The sequence below is a fragment of the Gavialis gangeticus genome, unplaced genomic scaffold (genome assembly GCF_001723915.1).
Source record: "Gavialis gangeticus isolate Ggan-Ray unplaced genomic scaffold, GavGan_comp1, whole genome shotgun sequence".
Lineage (NCBI taxonomy): Eukaryota > Metazoa > Chordata > Crocodylia > Gavialidae > Gavialis > Gavialis gangeticus.
The window spans coordinates 144,637,824-144,655,208 of record NW_017729024.1 but is presented as its reverse complement, the minus strand read 5'-3'; positions in this window follow the sequence as shown (position 1 = coordinate 144,655,208).

Below are 17,385 nucleotides of genomic sequence, written 5' to 3'. Positions count from 1 at the left end.
AAGATAAATCTTGGTTGAAAAATTGCAAATAATCCTATAACCAGTCATTCTATATAGTGAAAATATGCACCGCAGCAGGTTACGGGTCAAAAGCAGTATGACTTGATGAAGTACAATTACAATGATGATATACTCTCCATATATGATTGTTAGAATATCTAGGGGAGTCCCTATTTAGAAAAGGCCAGATTCTGCTTAATGTGTATGTGGGTGTCCAACAGCCAGGGAGAAACTCCTGCAACCTGTATAAGGGGCTGGGAGAACTGCAGTCCCTGTAACTGTGAAAGAGCACAGACTCTTCCCATAGGAATGCCTGGCACCCTAGAAAGGATAGGATGTTGAGAGACCGTGGCATGTCCCTTCCCCAGCATGCCCTGGGGAATCACCATGGGAGTAGTATGAGCACAGCAAGGAATGTTCTATTGAGATGTGGCTTTGCACATTTCTCTGCAAGCTTTACACTTCCTGAAATACAGGGACAGGTCTACACAGCAGGAACACAGGTTCAGCTAGAGCTGTGGAGTTTGACCTGAGGCAGTAATTAGCTTGGCATCTTATGGGGATACAGTACCCAGTCAGAAGAATGTCATTACCTGATCCAGTGTAATAAGGGCAAGATACTTTCTATTGTACTATACTTTATGCAGCACGATAGGTGACACATGAAACCACAAGCCTGTCTTGTCTTTCTTCCTGTATCTGTAGTAGGTGTGGTGCTTAAGCAATTAAACAAAGATTTTCCTGGCAAACCTGCCAATTCTCATGGCTTCTGTAGAAAAGGGAAGGGTCTTCACTCTGATCAAGAAAACTTAAAGCACCCACTGGAACAGGACAGGAGTGAAAACAAGTGGGAGTTAAGAAAAAGGGTAAGGGTGAAAATGCAGTCCCTTGCAACTGTACCCTTTCCCAAAAAACTTTTGCTTACATTTCTCTGTAAGTGGCTACTTAGGGGTACTAAGTATTTTGCAATACATACTTGAGTGAGATAACAGAAACACACAGCAGTTGAAATGCCACATTCACTGGTCCTTAGGCTGGTGGGCTAATCTGTTGTAGGACATGCTTGTGGCCAGCAGATGTCAGAGATACTCCTTTTTGTCTCCAAGAAGAGGTCAGTGGTTTGCTCACAATTTGTTCCCTCATCTTAAAAATTAAATCCTGCTGACAGACACCTCAGCTGGTCTCCCAGGATGGTTTGTGTGCTAGCAGGCAGTGGAAACGTTAGTCTCAGTCATCAGATCAGGCTGTTGAAGGTGTCCTCCTGTGCTCTTATCCAGCTCATGTTAATATTCAATCAGAAGATAAACTGGGGGCTAGATTTACATATATGTTGGCCTGTTTGGATTGTCAGATTCTGAAAATGCTCTTGAGTTATGCATGCCATCCCATATACATACAATATTTTCCTAGCTGGGACATTCACATTCATAATTGCAGAGCATTCACAAAAGATAAACAATGTTTTCCCTCCATGACAATATCTTCCTAAATACTACATGGCCCTTTTTTCGTTCTGGATGCCTGCTCCAGACACATTTGTGATCACCAGTTGTGTCCCACACTAGCGGCCGTTTTGATGCATATGGCATCACAGCCAATCCCAAGCATGACTGCTTGTAGCTCAGCTGCCTACCACACTCTGCTTAGGACTGTTTGAAGCACCTGCTGTGGGCAAGTCATGTGATTTCCTGAGCTGAGCAAAACAACGTCTCAAATAATGTCAATCATTTAACTCTTTAGGAAGCAAGAGTATAGAGAAGAAGTTCAAAAACCAGTCTACTGCTTTCCTTTTATAGCAAACTGAATACATGCTTTTGAAATGTCAGCTGTGCTGTACCTGCTTTTTCAGCACTGCTATCCTACTCCTTGCCATGAAGGCTTTTATGGTTCAGCTTAGTATTTATGGAACAATGCAAGGACTTCTCTCTCCCTCATTCTTCCCCATGTTTACATCATTATGTAGCATGTGTTTCAGTCTCTTAGAGCAGTGGCTCTCAACCTTTTTTGTACCAGGACCCATTTGTAAACATCAATGGTCAATCCCAACCCAGTGCCTCTCACTCCCAACCCCCTGCCCCCACCCCCAGGCTCCATGCCCCACAGTGTGTGGGGCAAAGAGTGGATGTGTGTGTGGGGGGGAGGGGGGCAAGCAGCCCCTGGCAGGCTGAAACTCTGCCAGCCTGCAACGAAAAAGCCACAGTTTCCCACATTTTTCTCCTTTAAAGCACAATCCATTTTTAAAGGTTGTTGATCCATTTTTAAAGTTTGTCTGTGACCCTTTCATATATTCTTGTGACTTGCTTTTGAGTCTTAACTCATAGGCTGTGAAACACTGTCTTAGAGTACTGAATAGTATTAAGGCATGCAGCAGCAGAAAGACTGCTGATGGAGAGAGGAGTTTCTAAATGAGTATAGCCTGTTATGAAAGAAGTGATGGCAGGTATCTCACAAACTCATTGAAAAACACCGCCAATTAGAGTATACTAAAGTGAGATGTACTAACTGAACTATAGTGATATAGTCATATAATTATATGAGTAGATTTCTGCCAGTAAGTTCCCCTGTGCAGAGAAGCTCAAAGAAACAAATAACAAATAGTCAAAGGGAAAATTTCCTGAAAGTTACTTATAATTTTTCAAACAGAAGAATAACTTTCAGATTAATACAACACGATGATAAAACTAGGATTCACTAAAAAAGTGGCCAATGATTATTATTTGTAATCTAGAGTTCAACTAGTCCTAGCTCTGTGTGTGTGTGTGTGTGTGTGCACGCGCGTGCACGCATGCACGTGTGTAGGCATGCAGGTTTGTCTCTGCCCCCCAGAAATTAATATCCAGTTTTAATTGGATGCTAAGATTCATTAGAGGAAAGTACATGATAATAAATAACACAGTGAACTTAGAAAAAAAGAAACAAGAACCTTATTTAAAAAAAAAACAGATAACAGAGAATTTTGTGCTGAATTTACTTAATCTATAGCATAGTAACTTGAAGCATAGTAACTTGAAACTACCCTGGCAGAATGCCATAATGCTATATATTTGAGTCTGTAGTCAAATATCTGGTGCAGCAACTGATCTCTAATGTGCACTGAATTGTCTCAGTGGCATAGCTAATGATATAGGGCAAGAACTAGTTTGTCATATTGGAATATCTGAAACCTAGATGCCTTGGGCTGGGAGGGTGGTCTGATTTAACCTAGATTAGGCACCTATGTACTTAATACAGAGAATGGGAGATATCCAGACAGCCTGGACATGCCATGAGATAGCCAATAGGAAATACGAAACCCATGGGAGGGTCTAGGACCCTTGGACTATACTAAACCCATGGAAATTCCTTCTAGGACCTTATGGCCTCATTCAGACTAGTGCGGCCGTATGGTATGTGGCACTGCAAACACGTCCAGATGTTTTCTGAGGTGCAAGGGAGTGCTACTCATGCGCTGCTCCGCATTTTTTCTCATGGTTTTTTTTGACCCCTGGATATCCACGGGGAAAAAAAGTGAAGCAGTGCATGTATGGGTAGTGCATGCCACTCAAAAGCAGAGTCGGGCTGCCCAGAGCTGTGCTGTGGCTGCTGGCCAGGCTCCATGTGGCAGAATCACTGCTGATGCAGCCCTGGGAGGCCCCCAGGACCCCAGGTGAGGCTGCTAGGGCCAGATACTTCACTCTGCCTCCTGTATCCTACTTTGGGCAACTTGCTATGTGCCAAAGCTCACGTAGCATGGGTATTCCTTGGCGCAAGGTGCGCCACTGCTACTTGTCCTAGGGAAACCAAATGTCCAAGCTCATGTGGATGCAGCTTATGCAATATAAGAAGCTGCCCTGAGGAGAAGCTCAGGGAGCTTCTGAGGCCCTGCCAGTTGGTATCTGGGGACACTAGCCCCTTGTGCCAGCTGGACTGCTGAAGCAGCCCTAGCCTAGAGTGGCCCCTGCACCCTCTACCACTGCAGCAGTCTGGCAGTGGGGCTGCTGTCTGGCTGCCACCTGCAACAGCACCTGCTCCCTTGGACCTGCAGCCCCATGGCTGTGCACCTGCCAGACCCAAACAAGGACTGTACGGCCACCTGGGCTGTGGCATGGGCACTGCAGCAGAGCCACCTGCACCTCTGGGCCAGCTGCTAGTGGGCCATGGCTCACCAGTTGACCTTTGGGCAGCACTGCTGTCATGTCTTTTGGTGCCACCACTCTGCTATCTGGGCAGCTATTGTCCAGAAGATGCGCTTCTTGCAGTGTCCCACTTTGAACTGTTGAAGCATGTCCTCCTGGTCCCAAATGGTGAGGAGGTCAGCCACCTCATCTGCCCTCCAGGTGGCCAGGCTCCTCTGCCCGAGTCTCACCATTTGCCTCACCAGTAGTGATCCTGGTGTTCCCTGTTTAAAAATTGCAAATTCTCTGATAATAAGCCCAAAATTTCTCATTAAAATACACAAAATCGGTGTTCTTCTGTGATTAAAATGAAACGCCACTATATGACAGAGATCAGTCAGGCAGTGTTTCATTGACACGTTTACAATTATAAAGCAATTTGGAAGCCTACCAGTGCCTCTGTCATGAAATAAAATGGATTCTAAGTATGTCTTCTAAATATCTATACATTTTAGCTTTTGCTTTTGGTTTTCTTATCATATAAAAGAGTTGCCCCTGCCCTCTTCGCTCACCAGGATGTGGGGCGCTGAGCAGCACTGATATGCCTGTGCCCTGCCTGGCAGCATGCTGGGGCAGTGGAGCATGGGGCAGCCATACAGATACTTTGGCCAGGTGCCAAAGCATCTCTCTGGAGGACTCAGGCTCCGGTTGCTTCAGACCTCCTGGAGTGTGCCCTGAGCTGCTTTTTTCAGTGGGTTTTTTTTGATACCTGGATTTCCTGGTATCACATTTAGAGCCTGTGCTGTGTATATGCAGCATGGGGAACATTTTTCAATTCCCAGCGTGCCTCTTGCAGCATCTTAAACTGCTTTGAGATGCTGGCATGTGTGCACTTGTCTGGACGTACCCCATGTGTCTGACTAATGCTGTGCTGTAGCCACCTCCCTGTGTAGGATCCATAACACTTAGTCCTGCTTCTAAAGGTAAGTGTCTAACAGGCTACTGGTGTTGCATACTTTTTGTGGATGGGATCCTGCTCTGATCAGAGTACCTACCCAGGAGGGAGGAGATATGGGCTTGAAGCCCTTCCCTTGAAGTCTGAGGGGATTTAAACCCCACTTCCACTATGCAGTAGGCTGCCCTAACCACTGGGCTGAGTGTGGAGAGCCTTATCTTTATATTGTGGCCACAGTATAAAAAGGAATTTAATATTACTGGGGTCAGGAGAGCAAGTGAGCAGGTGCATGAGTGTGTAATCTAGTGGTTCGGGCACTACCTTGAATCCTGGGCTCCAGTCCTTGTTTTCTTTTAGGCATTTTTCATTAGACAGCCATTGGTTAAAAGCAAAAATAACCATGGCAGCAGGAACACCTGAAGTTTTCAACAAGATATTATGGAAATGCATTCTCCTCCTGTGCACTTCAGATTTGCTTAATAGGAATAATATAAGAGCTTCCAGTGGGGAAGAATTCCTTCCCTAGCCAGTTGTTCCAAACGTCTGCTCCATCCTAGTCCTGGGATGAAGAATCCTTTACATTCTGGGGAGGGGCAGGAATCTGTTCAGTAATTAATTTTATGCCAACACCTTTATCACCACGACACTGAAAGGAAGAGTAAATGCAAATATAAGCAACTCATTCTTTCTAGTGGAACTTGAACTCCATCATCAAGTCAGCTGCAAACTGCACCATCAGCCACAGCCTTTAGGAAGCAGCTTGGAGTTTGCCTACAATGCAAGCTTGTAGTGGACCATATATCAAACTCTGGTTTCTTGGGCCGGTCTCTGAGCATGAATATTCAGACTATGTCTATGAAATAACAGATAAGGTTTCCTGCTGCTTGAGCAGTCTCTTCTCAAAAGCCATTCCTGGTAGGAACTGGGAACTGCAAGGAGTGGTAGAATGTCACACCACCTTCCTAGTTAATGAGAGCTCAGCACAGAGTGGCCAGCTCCTCCTGAGTGCTCCTCCTCTAACAAGTAAGGTTTCAGGACTGGTCTTCACATCACTGAAAAGAGTAGTGATTCTACACTTCTGTTCCTGTCTGCCCTACTTTCTGTGATCCTTCAGGGGTCTACATTTATATCTGATGGGTCGGATAATTAGCTGCAGTGGTGTAAACTCCCCAAATACAGAAGAGTAAGGGGTAAATGATAGCTCTAAGCTACTTTTCACTTCCCTGATCTTAACCTGGACAGCAACCAAAATGGCTCCTGCTACTTTAAATTATGTTGGCTGCAGCCATCCTGCAATACTTGCCATGCCAACAGGGCATCTTGCAGCGTTTTATATGCCCCACCTGCAGCTGATCCTGGCATGTATCTGTTGCTCTCCCACCGTAAGGGGTAGCAGAGTAGATGGCATAAACCAGGTAGTCAGGTCTGTGCCAGGCAGGGAACTTACTCTCTCAGGAGAAGCCTTGGCTCCTCCACTAAGGCAGATTTCCCCCTGGCTTTCCTGGTCCTACCAGCACAGTCAGAGCTGAGAGCATAGCCTGTAAGCACAGCTTACTTCTCTCCAGTATGGCAACCCAGTCATCATTTCAGTTTTCATCTGCCTTACAGTGTTTTGAATTTTAGAGTTAATAGGATGCACAATGAGAAAAATTCATCCATGGAGTAACTTCACCGGTATCAGTGGAGTTGCACTAAGGATGAAATTAGGCCACTAACAAAGCAACTGAAAGGTCAGTGATGGATTATAGCATTAATGACAAGTATTTTGTGCAGTGTCAGACAAATATGAGGAACTTGGAACAGGTTTACGCTTGTTGAAGTAGGAGGATACTCAAGTGAGGAACGAGAACATCCAGTTCTTTTTAATACAAGAAAAAGCAAGACAGTTTAGTCTACATAAAACTGCTTGGCAAACATCTGCAAACTCTGGTTTTTCATAAGGCTTTCCAATTTGCTGCCACAGTGTGCTGCTGGAGAGGTATTATAGCATCTCATAAAACTGCTCTCTGAAAGGAAAGTGATGAATATTTTTTAGGGGTGGGATGAAGAATCAGGGAAAGGATCTAGCAGGAGTATAGGAATGAAGAAAAGGTGATTTATTTAGAGCTGAACAAGGGATAAGGGACAGAGGTTCCAGTATTTCTGGCATCCTTGAAATTTCTTTTGCAGAAACTGCACCCGCTCTCTCAAATAGGTTGCTCAATTTTCCTCCACTAAAACAAGGCAAACCCGGAACAGGTCCAAAGCATGTTCTTGCTCTACTTCCTCTCCTAACATGCTGGCACCATTTCCTCTCTGTTCTGATTTCCTGGTATGAGCATTGGTCTATCCACACCAAAAAGCTAAGTTTCTAAAAAACCTTTCCTTATTTTTGATGCAACAAACATCAATAGGTGATGGGAGAATGCTAGCATTCAGGAGGGTGAACTCTAACACTCACCAATAGCAGAGCAAGGAGAGAGCAGATGTCACCGTGTCAATCACGGAGAGATGGAAAGCACACCTTCAGTAGGCACTGCTGAACAAAGTAAGTGCTGCTTTAGCTGCAAGAGGTGAGGGGAGAGAATGTAATATGAGTGCATTATTAAGTGATACTACACAATTAGAGTTGGCCTTCTCATTGTACAGAAGTACACAATGTGGTAATATGCTTTGTGTCTGAGTCAATACTCCTCTCACAAATAAATTGATGAGGTAAATTAATAACCAAGGTACTAAGCACCATATACATATAATAAATAGTAAATATAGTAATGTACCTAATATCAAAGGTTGTGCTCGAAATACTTCTGGGAACATAATAGGTCTATAATTAATTAGTTGAATAACCACTGCGCAAACAGTCTCTAATCCCTTTTATAGAATCTAAGAAACAGAATCATAGAAAATGAGGGTTGGAAGGGACCTCAAGAGGTCACCTAGTCCAACCCCCTGTTCAAAGCAGGACCATCCCCAAGTAGATCAACCCAGCTAGGGCTTTGTTGAGCTGGGCCTTAAAAACCTCCACAGATGGAGATTCTACCCTCTCTAGGTAACTCATTCCAGTGCTTCACCACCCTCCTAGTGAGACAGTTTTTTCCTAATTTTGAACCTAAACCTTCCTTTCTGCAACTTCAGATCATTGATCCTTGTTCTGCCATCTGCCACCACTAAAAACAGCCTAGATCCATCCTCTTTGGAACCGCCATTCAGGTTGTTAAAGGCTGCTATCAAATCCCCTCTCAGTCTGCTCTTCTGCAGACTAAATAAGTTCAGTTTTCCTCAGCCTCTCCTCAGAAGTCATGTGCCCAAGCCCCCAAACCATTTTTGTTGTCCTCTGCTGGACTCTCTCCAACTTGTCCACATCCTTTCTGTAGTGGGGGGCCCAAGATTGGACACAGTACTCCACATGTGGCCTCACCAGTGCAGAATAGAGGGGAATAACCACTTCTGTTGATCTGCTGGAAACGCTTCTACTAATATAGTCCAGTATACTGTTAGCCTTTTTAGCAACAAGGGCACAGTTGACTCATATACAACTTACTGTCCACTGTAACCCCCAGCACATTTTCTACAGAGCTGCTGCCCAGCCAGTCAGCCGCCAGCCTGGACTGGTGTATGGGATTGCTCCATCCCAAGTGCAGGGCTTTGCACTTGTCCTTGTTGAACCTCATGAAATTTATTTTGGCCCAATCCTCCAATTTTTGTCTAGGTCACTCTGAATACTAGCCATATCTTCCAGCATGTACTACTCCCCCAAGCTTGGTGTCATCCATGAACTTGCTCAGGGTGCAATCCACCCCATCTTCCAGATCATTAATGAAAATATTGAACAAAACCAGCCCCAGGACCAATCCCTGGGGCACTCCACTTGATACTATCTGTCAACTAGACCTTGAGCCATTGAACCTGATGATTCAGCCAGCTTTCTGTCCACCTTACAGTCCACTCACCCAACCCATATTTCCTCAGTTTTCTTGCAAGAATATTGTAGGACACCATATCAAAACCCTTGCTAAAGTCAAAGTATATCATATCCGCTACTTCCCCTGCATTCACAGAGCCAGGTTTCTCATCACAGAAGACAATCAGATTGTCCAGGCATGGCTTGCCCTGGGTGAATCCATGCTGACTGTTCCTGATCACTTTCTTTTCTTTCAAGTGTTTAGAAATGGATTCCTTAAGGACCAACTCCATGAAATTTCCAGGAACTGAGGTGAACCTGACTGGTCTGTAGTTCCCTGGATCCTCCTTCTTCCCTTTCTTAAAAATGGGCACCACATTTGCCCTTTTCCAATTGTCCAGGACCTCCCCCAATTGCCAAAAGTTTTCAAAATAATGACCAGTGGCTCTGTAATCTTATCAGCCAACTCCCTCAGCACCCTCAGATGCACTGCATCCAGCCCCATGGACTTGTACTCATCCAGCTTTTCTAAATAGTCCTTAACCTGTTCTTTCACCACAGAGGGTTGCTCACCTTCTTCCCAAACTGTGCTGCCTGGTGCAGTAGTTTGGAAGCTGACCTTGCCTGTGAAGACCAAGGTAAAAAAGGCATTGGGTACTTCAGCCTTTTCCTCATCATCTTTCATTTGGTTGCCTCCCCCATTCAGTAAGAGACCCACACTTTCCCCGACCTTCCTCTTGTAGCTAACATACTTGTTGGACAGTGCTAGGGTTGCCAACCCTCCTGGATTGGCTAGGAGTCTACTGGAATCAGCATCGATCTCCCGGTAACTATTGAAAGCAATCTGGGAGATTGATATTATGAACAATACAGTTAACGAGATTATGTCATATTGGAAAAAATATCTCCTAGAATAGCTTCAGTCAGAGTTGGAAACCCTAGACAGTGCTAGCATTTAATATGCCTTGACTGTACAAGACACTGGTTTATTATATGAAAATGACCATAAAAACCCAGCTTTTTCCTTTGAAATCATATTTTAACCACACATTGTCAGTTGTTTGTTTACGCTACACTCTAATCAGGATTAGAGAATCTAATGAGATTGCACAGTTTGTTTGGTAGGATGGCCTATCCATTCGGTTTCTGAAGGGGGTGGTGATGGAGCAAAATAATTTGGAAGATAAGAGGGCTGTATCGGAACAAGGTTATGTTGAATGAGCCTGAATGCAGACATAAAATACTACATGGCAGTGTATTTTAAATTGGTAGTTTAAAAATGAAAGCACAGAAAATCAGACACATTTTTACAGAAAAAAAATTCTAACCAGTTAACTCTGAAGAAGAGATTCATTTCAGGGGGAATAAGAAGTGGAACCATAAGAGAAAAGCATTTTGCCAGAAGAAATAGTGTGCGTGCGTGCGTGTGTGTGTGCACGCGTGCATGCGTGTGCGTGCGCTCATATACTTACTTATAAGGCAATCAGGACTCATGGGAGAGATGATATCTTTTATTAGACCGAGTTTTTTTGCAAAAAAAATTCTTTAATTGCAAGGTTTCGGGCACAAACACCCTTCATCAGGCATTGGAGAAAAGATTGTAAAAGTTCTCCTGGATAGAAATGAAAGTTCATAGTTCACAGGATTTCACAGAGGAGTCAGTAGATAGCAAACTCCTCTGGGCAGTCAGTTCGTAGCTGGTATGGATCTGTGATTATGCAAATTACCTTGAAACAGCAGTTGTACCTATTTATAATATACACACAGACACTTTTTTGTTCAAAGTAGTTCTGGACTGAAGGTAGATGGGTACAGGAAAGCGTATTTCAGAATATGGTTTGGGAATGCTCCAGTGGGATTTATCAGCTCCATCTCACTTACCATTTATGTTTTAAAGTATATGTTTTTATAAAACACCTAACTCCATAATTTCTTGGCTCATCTAAAAAGCCAAAATCCAAAGGGATCCTGATCAGTAAAATGAATTATAGCTCTATTTAATGCCACTATTTCTAACTGATAAGTGCAATTTAAGTTGAATACCTGAAATTTTTTCCTAGCAATGAGATTAATTAGATTGTAAAATCGTATTATGGAAGACTGAAGTCCATTTAAAACTACACAGGAGAAAGTCCTCTGAAATATAGTGTAAGGAACATTCCTGCCCTGACAGAAAGATGGATGAAATGAAATAATACGTCATTTTCCCATTTCCCCCTTAATGTCTGTAACCTGTGATAATGCTGGAGAAAACACACTCTTTGGAGACAGGCCAATACTCAGACACATAGATACTGACAGTTTGGACGGGGTTTAAAGCAGTATATGTAGTCAGTCACAGGGAACTGTTCCAGAGTTCCAATACATGATGCAAAGGGGGCTCAAAAAAGAGCAGACAGGTCATGGGCTAAGGCCAGGACTGTCCAGGACTCTGTGTTTGTACAATACCTATCATACTAAAGCCCTGTTAGTTGGCTCCTGGGCACAACTGCACAGCAGCAGCAACAAGAGGAATACAAAACTGTACTGATCCTGTGTTCAAAACCTGATTATGGATCATAAAATGGTCTAAGAAGGCACTTCATTAAAATCAGAACCTATAAAGAAAAACATTGGATGAGTTACAAAATATTCGCAATGGAAATGTGTGTTATTTTCTTCCATGTTGCTATATAACATGTTTGCCTTCTTACAACACTGTGGTGATTAACAGTTTCTGCTGCTGCCAAAAAGAAATATGGCTCCTTGTTCCCAAGTGCTGTTGTTCTGCAATGAGCAGTATCACAGGTTGTAGCGTACTGGCCTAGAAGTGAATATGCATCAGCCTTATATTTTAAGTTCTCATGCTATTACTTTAGTATTTTCTCCTAAGTACTAAAAATGCTGTGGTTATAAATATTAAGGATAATTTATATCCCGGCAAACTGTGGCTTGATTCCGTATAATTTGTTTTCTTAGGTTGCCTATACACGTGCTCGGAGGTGGGGCGGGGGGGGCGGGCTTTTCATTAGAGTGGTTCTCAGACAGCTGCTCTAATTAAAACGGCTCACCGTCCAATGTATTAAGCCCCTGTGCATGGACTACAGGAAGGCAAAACTCCCCTCAGTCCATACCAAACTGACCATGGGGTGCAATTCCTTCCTGACCCTAAATACAGCAATCAGTCTGACCCTGAATGGTAGAGCAAGACCCTCCAGCCAGTAACCTTCAGCTTTGGTTCCAGCAGAACAATTGGCACACTGCAGTTGAAGTCCCAATCCTTGGCTGTAGCCAACACCCAATGCCTCTGAAGAAGGCTTAAAAACACCCTGATATGTAGCAGTAAGGCAGCAGGGGAGGAGGGGGAGCAGGGTAGGGGCAACCAGCATAGCCTAGAAGCATGTTGAAAACAGGCATAAGTATGCCTGGATCATCCCTGACCAGTGACTGTCCAACCTCTGATTGAAAGCCTCCAGTGATGAAGAGTCCACAATTTCCCTTGGCAGTCTATTCCACTGCCTCACTATTCTCACAGTAAAGAAGTTTTTCTGGATATCCACTCGAAATTTACTTTGCTGCAACTTCAGGCACTTGGTCTGTGTCCTCCTGTTTGCAGCAAGGGAGAAAAGGTGTTTTCCTTCTTCTTTATGGCAGCCCTTCAAGTACTGGAAGACTGCTATCATGTCCCCTCTTAAGTGCCTTTTTTGCAAGCTGCACATGCCTAGCTCCTTCAGCCTCTCCTCGCAGGACTTGCCTTCCAAACCCTTGATCACCTTTTTTGCCTGCTTCTGAACCCTCTCTAACTTCTCCACATCCTTTTTAAAATGTGGAGCCCAGAACTGCACACAGTACTCAAGATGAGGCCTAACCAGTGTCAAGTAGAGGCACTATCACCTCCTGTGTCTTGCACCTGATGCTTCTTTAGATGCATCCCAAAACTGCATTGGCCTTTTGTGCAACTGCATCACACTGCAGACTCATATTGAGTCTGTGGTATACCAAGACTCTCACATCCTTTTCCATAGAGCTGCCATCCAGTCAAATGTCCCACATTTTGTATTTGTGTTTTTAATTATTTCTCCCAAGATGTAGCACTTTGCATTTGTCTGCGCCTTGAGTGAGGTGAAGGAAGAATATTTTATCTCAACTCAGGAGGGCAGGGGACTGTTTATTTATTTGTTGATGTGTTTCTGTAGCCTGGCATAGGAACCTCAGAGCCTAGGGCAATTAAAAATTTTATGCTATGTAAGGAAAAACTATTGCACAGGGAATGCAATCTGGCAGTGGTGTTAAGGCTTCCTAATAATTAATAGCATGGCAACAACTTTGCTGTAACAGTCTCCAGGCTTGAGCCAAAGCCTTTCCTTCCTTTTCCTCCTTTTCTGAATCTGAGTTACTGTCACATCCCCACCCTTCTGTGCAATTGTGAAATACATTGTTTTGCAATCCCAGATGGTACTGCAGTTCCCAACACCTGCTGTGTCTCCTTAAGTTCTTGTTATCTCAACAACAGTTTTCTGTATGTCTTTCAGCAGTCTGTTTAATAGAGAAGGGTCAGAGAGGAAAATTCCTTGCCCAATCCAAAGAGAATACAGGATTGTGATATATGCATTTTGTTTTGCAGATACACAATATTCAGTTAGGCCAGCTGGAGATCATTGGAAATCATAAGCCTGGTGAAACTGCACTGACTTCAACTGAGTTATTTCTTGTGTTCACTGATGTAAGAAAGATCAAAGTCATTAAAGTCCAACATCTGGATTGAATAACAAACCAAAAAGGAACAGGCTGTCTGTGGTCAATTTTGATTTCACTCAGTCCACATTAGGAAAAGGCCAGCAATCAACAAATTAGAAACAAATTCATGTTACTAATTAGAAGACTAAAGGGTTAGAGGTTAGAATAAAGGGATATGCTTTTAGGGCATCTGTTACATTTTCAGTACATGCTATCTGATCCCTTGCTAGCTGATCTAAATATCTAATAGCTGGCGACTGCTCAAATGAGTTTAATAAATAAATGCAGAACACTGTATAGTAGCTGGCACAAACATACCTTCAGTCAACTACAAAACAGTCATTATCTCCTTCTATTCCTGATACATAGGATGAAGTGGTATGGAAAATCTGCATCAAGACTGCCAGCTTACTATTAAGAAAAAATTACTATTAAGAAACAATACATTTCCGTAAGAGTCCAGGTGAATCCTTATGAATCAGGGAATATATTTTTTGAAAACGTTGCAAATCTTTTCTGCAGAAATCTATTTCTCCTTTGATTCCTTATATTTTTGACAAAATAAATGGCATATATCAAAACATCAAAGTAAACAATGTGTAAGTACTGTATATTCTACAACATGCCCTTTTCCTTTCAAATCAGCCTCCCAAAATTGGGGTGCATGTATTAAGTGGGGAAGCTGATTTTTTGCCCAGGATTTAAGCTCCCTGCTTTGATTCCTGCTCCACAGTGCAGCAACATTACTATTCCGGCTGCTGAGGGAGTCAGTTGACATAACAGCCCATTGTTCTTCACTCTACAAGTGATAATGAACCTCTCTCTCTTTTTTAATGATCTTGATGTTCCATTACTCAAGCTAACCTTTCTTAGGGCTATTTTGCCATCTGCTAACTGCTCCTGTTAAATTAAGCAGGAAGAGGAGGACGAGTCAGTTGAAGATTAGGTTGTCATTCCTCTATACAGCTATAACTCTGGAAAAATCTTTTTTTCCCATTCTTCCTTTCAAAAAAAGGTGCATATTATATTCTGGGTTGTGTTGTAAGTGAGGAACTATGCCATAAATATAGTACAGCTGTAACAGGTGTCAACAGGTGTCACTCTAACATGTAGTCTTCCAAGTTTTTTTCTCTGTGGGTATGTCTACACCACAGTGTGGCAGGGCACTGTTGGTGTCTGCCACTTCAAGGGCTGAGCCAAACAGCCAGCAGGTGCTTGATTACGGTGGCCATTTTAGAACTCTGGCCGCCTATATAAACAGCAGTTTGCTGCTAGCAGGCCTGGCTGAAACATCGCCTGGCTGTAAGTCTGTATGAAACATCTTGGAACTAAGGGCAGGAGCTTAAGGGGATGGTTTGGAGGCTCCTGGTTCTGGGTGTGACCTAAAACTGCACCCTGCCGGGAGTGGGTGGTCTAGTGGGGCTCCCAGTGGTGGGGGAGCCCCCAGGAAATACCAGGCTAGTTACCATCCTGGTGAAAGGTGGGTTGGGATGCCTTGAACCCAGCCCCTACAACACTGTGGGTACAAGGGGGGCAGGCACAGCTACAGCCACCTGAGCCCAAAGAGGGTGTAAGATGCCGATGGGGCCAGGCATGGCTACGGCCACCTGAGCCCCTGCTGGGGAGGGAAGCCCTGTGGCTCTAGTGAGTGAGCAGAGATTACAAGCCCCAGTGAGGGGGTGTGAAGCCCCAGTGAGGGGGAGGCCCCAGTGAGGGGGTAGGTATGGAGCCACATTGAGGGGGAAACCAGAGGGCTGGGAGCCCAGTGAGTATGTATAGAGTTGCCTCAGGAGGGGCCAGGCCAAGCTTGGCCCCAGTTGGGTAACTGGCTGGCCACTACCCTGGTAAGGGCCACAGGAGAGGCCCAAAAGTTGGTACGTCTGTCACCCAGTGTGTGCGCTAGGTAAATCCTATGGCCAAAAGGCCCAGCCCAAGAGGGGGCAAGGCAGTACAAGTTGCTAATGCATAAAAGAGACCCTGTGAGAGGGGGTGGAGTGTGAGAGGCCCTCGTGAGAGGAGGGCGGTATGAATGTGCGTGCGTCAGAGGCCTGACAATGAGGGCTAAGCTTGGTCTGGCTGTAAGCCAGGAGCATTGTTACCTGGATGCCATCTGCGAGGCTTGGGCTGTGGTGTAGGGGAAGAATGGAGCTGCAGATAGCACCCCCTGGCATCAGGGTAAGAATGGGCAGCCTCCTACCTTATTAAAACCAAATAAGAAACAACAAGGTATGGCAGAAGAGGAGGCGGGCGGTTGGCCCAGAACAGGTGGACGGGCCAATGGAAGATTGGCCCCAAGAAAGCCCCTTGTTACACTGGCAAGGAGGTGGGCAACTGGCCCAGAAACAGGTGGGTGGGCCAATGGCAGACCGGCCCTGAGAAGCCCCCCTGTTACACACAGTCACACAAGTAACTGTAGTGTAGTGTGCTAATACCCAACCTAGTTTCAAAATAACTACTCTGATGAACATGCTCTCCACAGGCTAAGCTATTCTACTTCTTGGTTTCTCCTGGCAAAGTAGATTATTCACTCTGTGGTTACACCCCAAACATATCTTTAGCACAGTCATAATCCAACTTCATTTACATCAATAGAAAAAGTCTGACTGAGTTCAAAGAACTGGATACAGCCTTAAGTCAAAATGAAAAGCAACAGCTTCAGGACTGAAACCTGAGTTCGTATTAGTGATTGATATTCACCCTAGTGAATGCTCTCCGTATTACATCATGCTTGTGGCTTTTCTCCCTTGTGATCTGTTGTCATTTGCAAGGACTTTTTTCTACAAACATTTTATTTGTTGGTGCTACAGTTCCAATCTCTCTAATGACTCCATAAGGACCTGTGTTCGGTACAAGAGTGTGTTTTTCAATCAGGTTACCTCAGTTGAATTTGTTTGACATGATGGAAAAGCCTGTAAGTTGCAGGCTAATACATCTGAAGGCATGTTAGCTTGTCATACTGAAACCTATCGGGAATGAAGGCAACTTATTGGAGGAGTGCTTATGAATCTCTAGAGCAGCTTAGTAGAAGTGACCTTAGTTTTAACAAGAGCTAGACCACATGATCCAAACTGAGCCAATCCAAAGTATCTCAGATATGTTTTTTCCTCATACGTTCCTCATAGTATTGTGTCATATGGTCATTAAGCCACCATTACGCTTCAATTTGAAGATGAACGCCCATTAAAAATACCCTAGGTGTCCTCATTTGGGTTTGATCTACCTTTAAATAAAGAGGTCACAAGAAAACAGCAGTTAGCTACCAGTACAACACATGCTTCATACTGGATTAGAAATAAAGTGGAAAGAAACAATTATATCTGGGGTGACCATACATCCTGGATTGGCTGCCTGGTGAAAATTAAAATGAACGTCCCAGGTATGGTTACAGAGGTAGAGTGGCAGGAGCTGTGAAATAGGAAGCCCTATCAGACAACAACATTTCCCATTAACACTAATTGTTACTTCACAGGTGATTGTTAACACCTGTGAAATAAAGAGCAATGAGTCAGATGGATTGCAGATTGGCTGAAGGGTCGTACTCAGAGGGTGGTGGTGGACGGGTCATATTCGACCTGGGGGGAAGTGGGCAGCGGAGTCCCCCAGGGCTCGGTCCTTGGGCCCGCGCTGTTCAATTTCTTCATCAGCAATTTGGATGACAGGGTGAAATGCAACCTGTTTAAATTCACTGATGATACCAAAATTTGGGGTGAGGTGAGCACACTAGTAGGGAGGGAAAG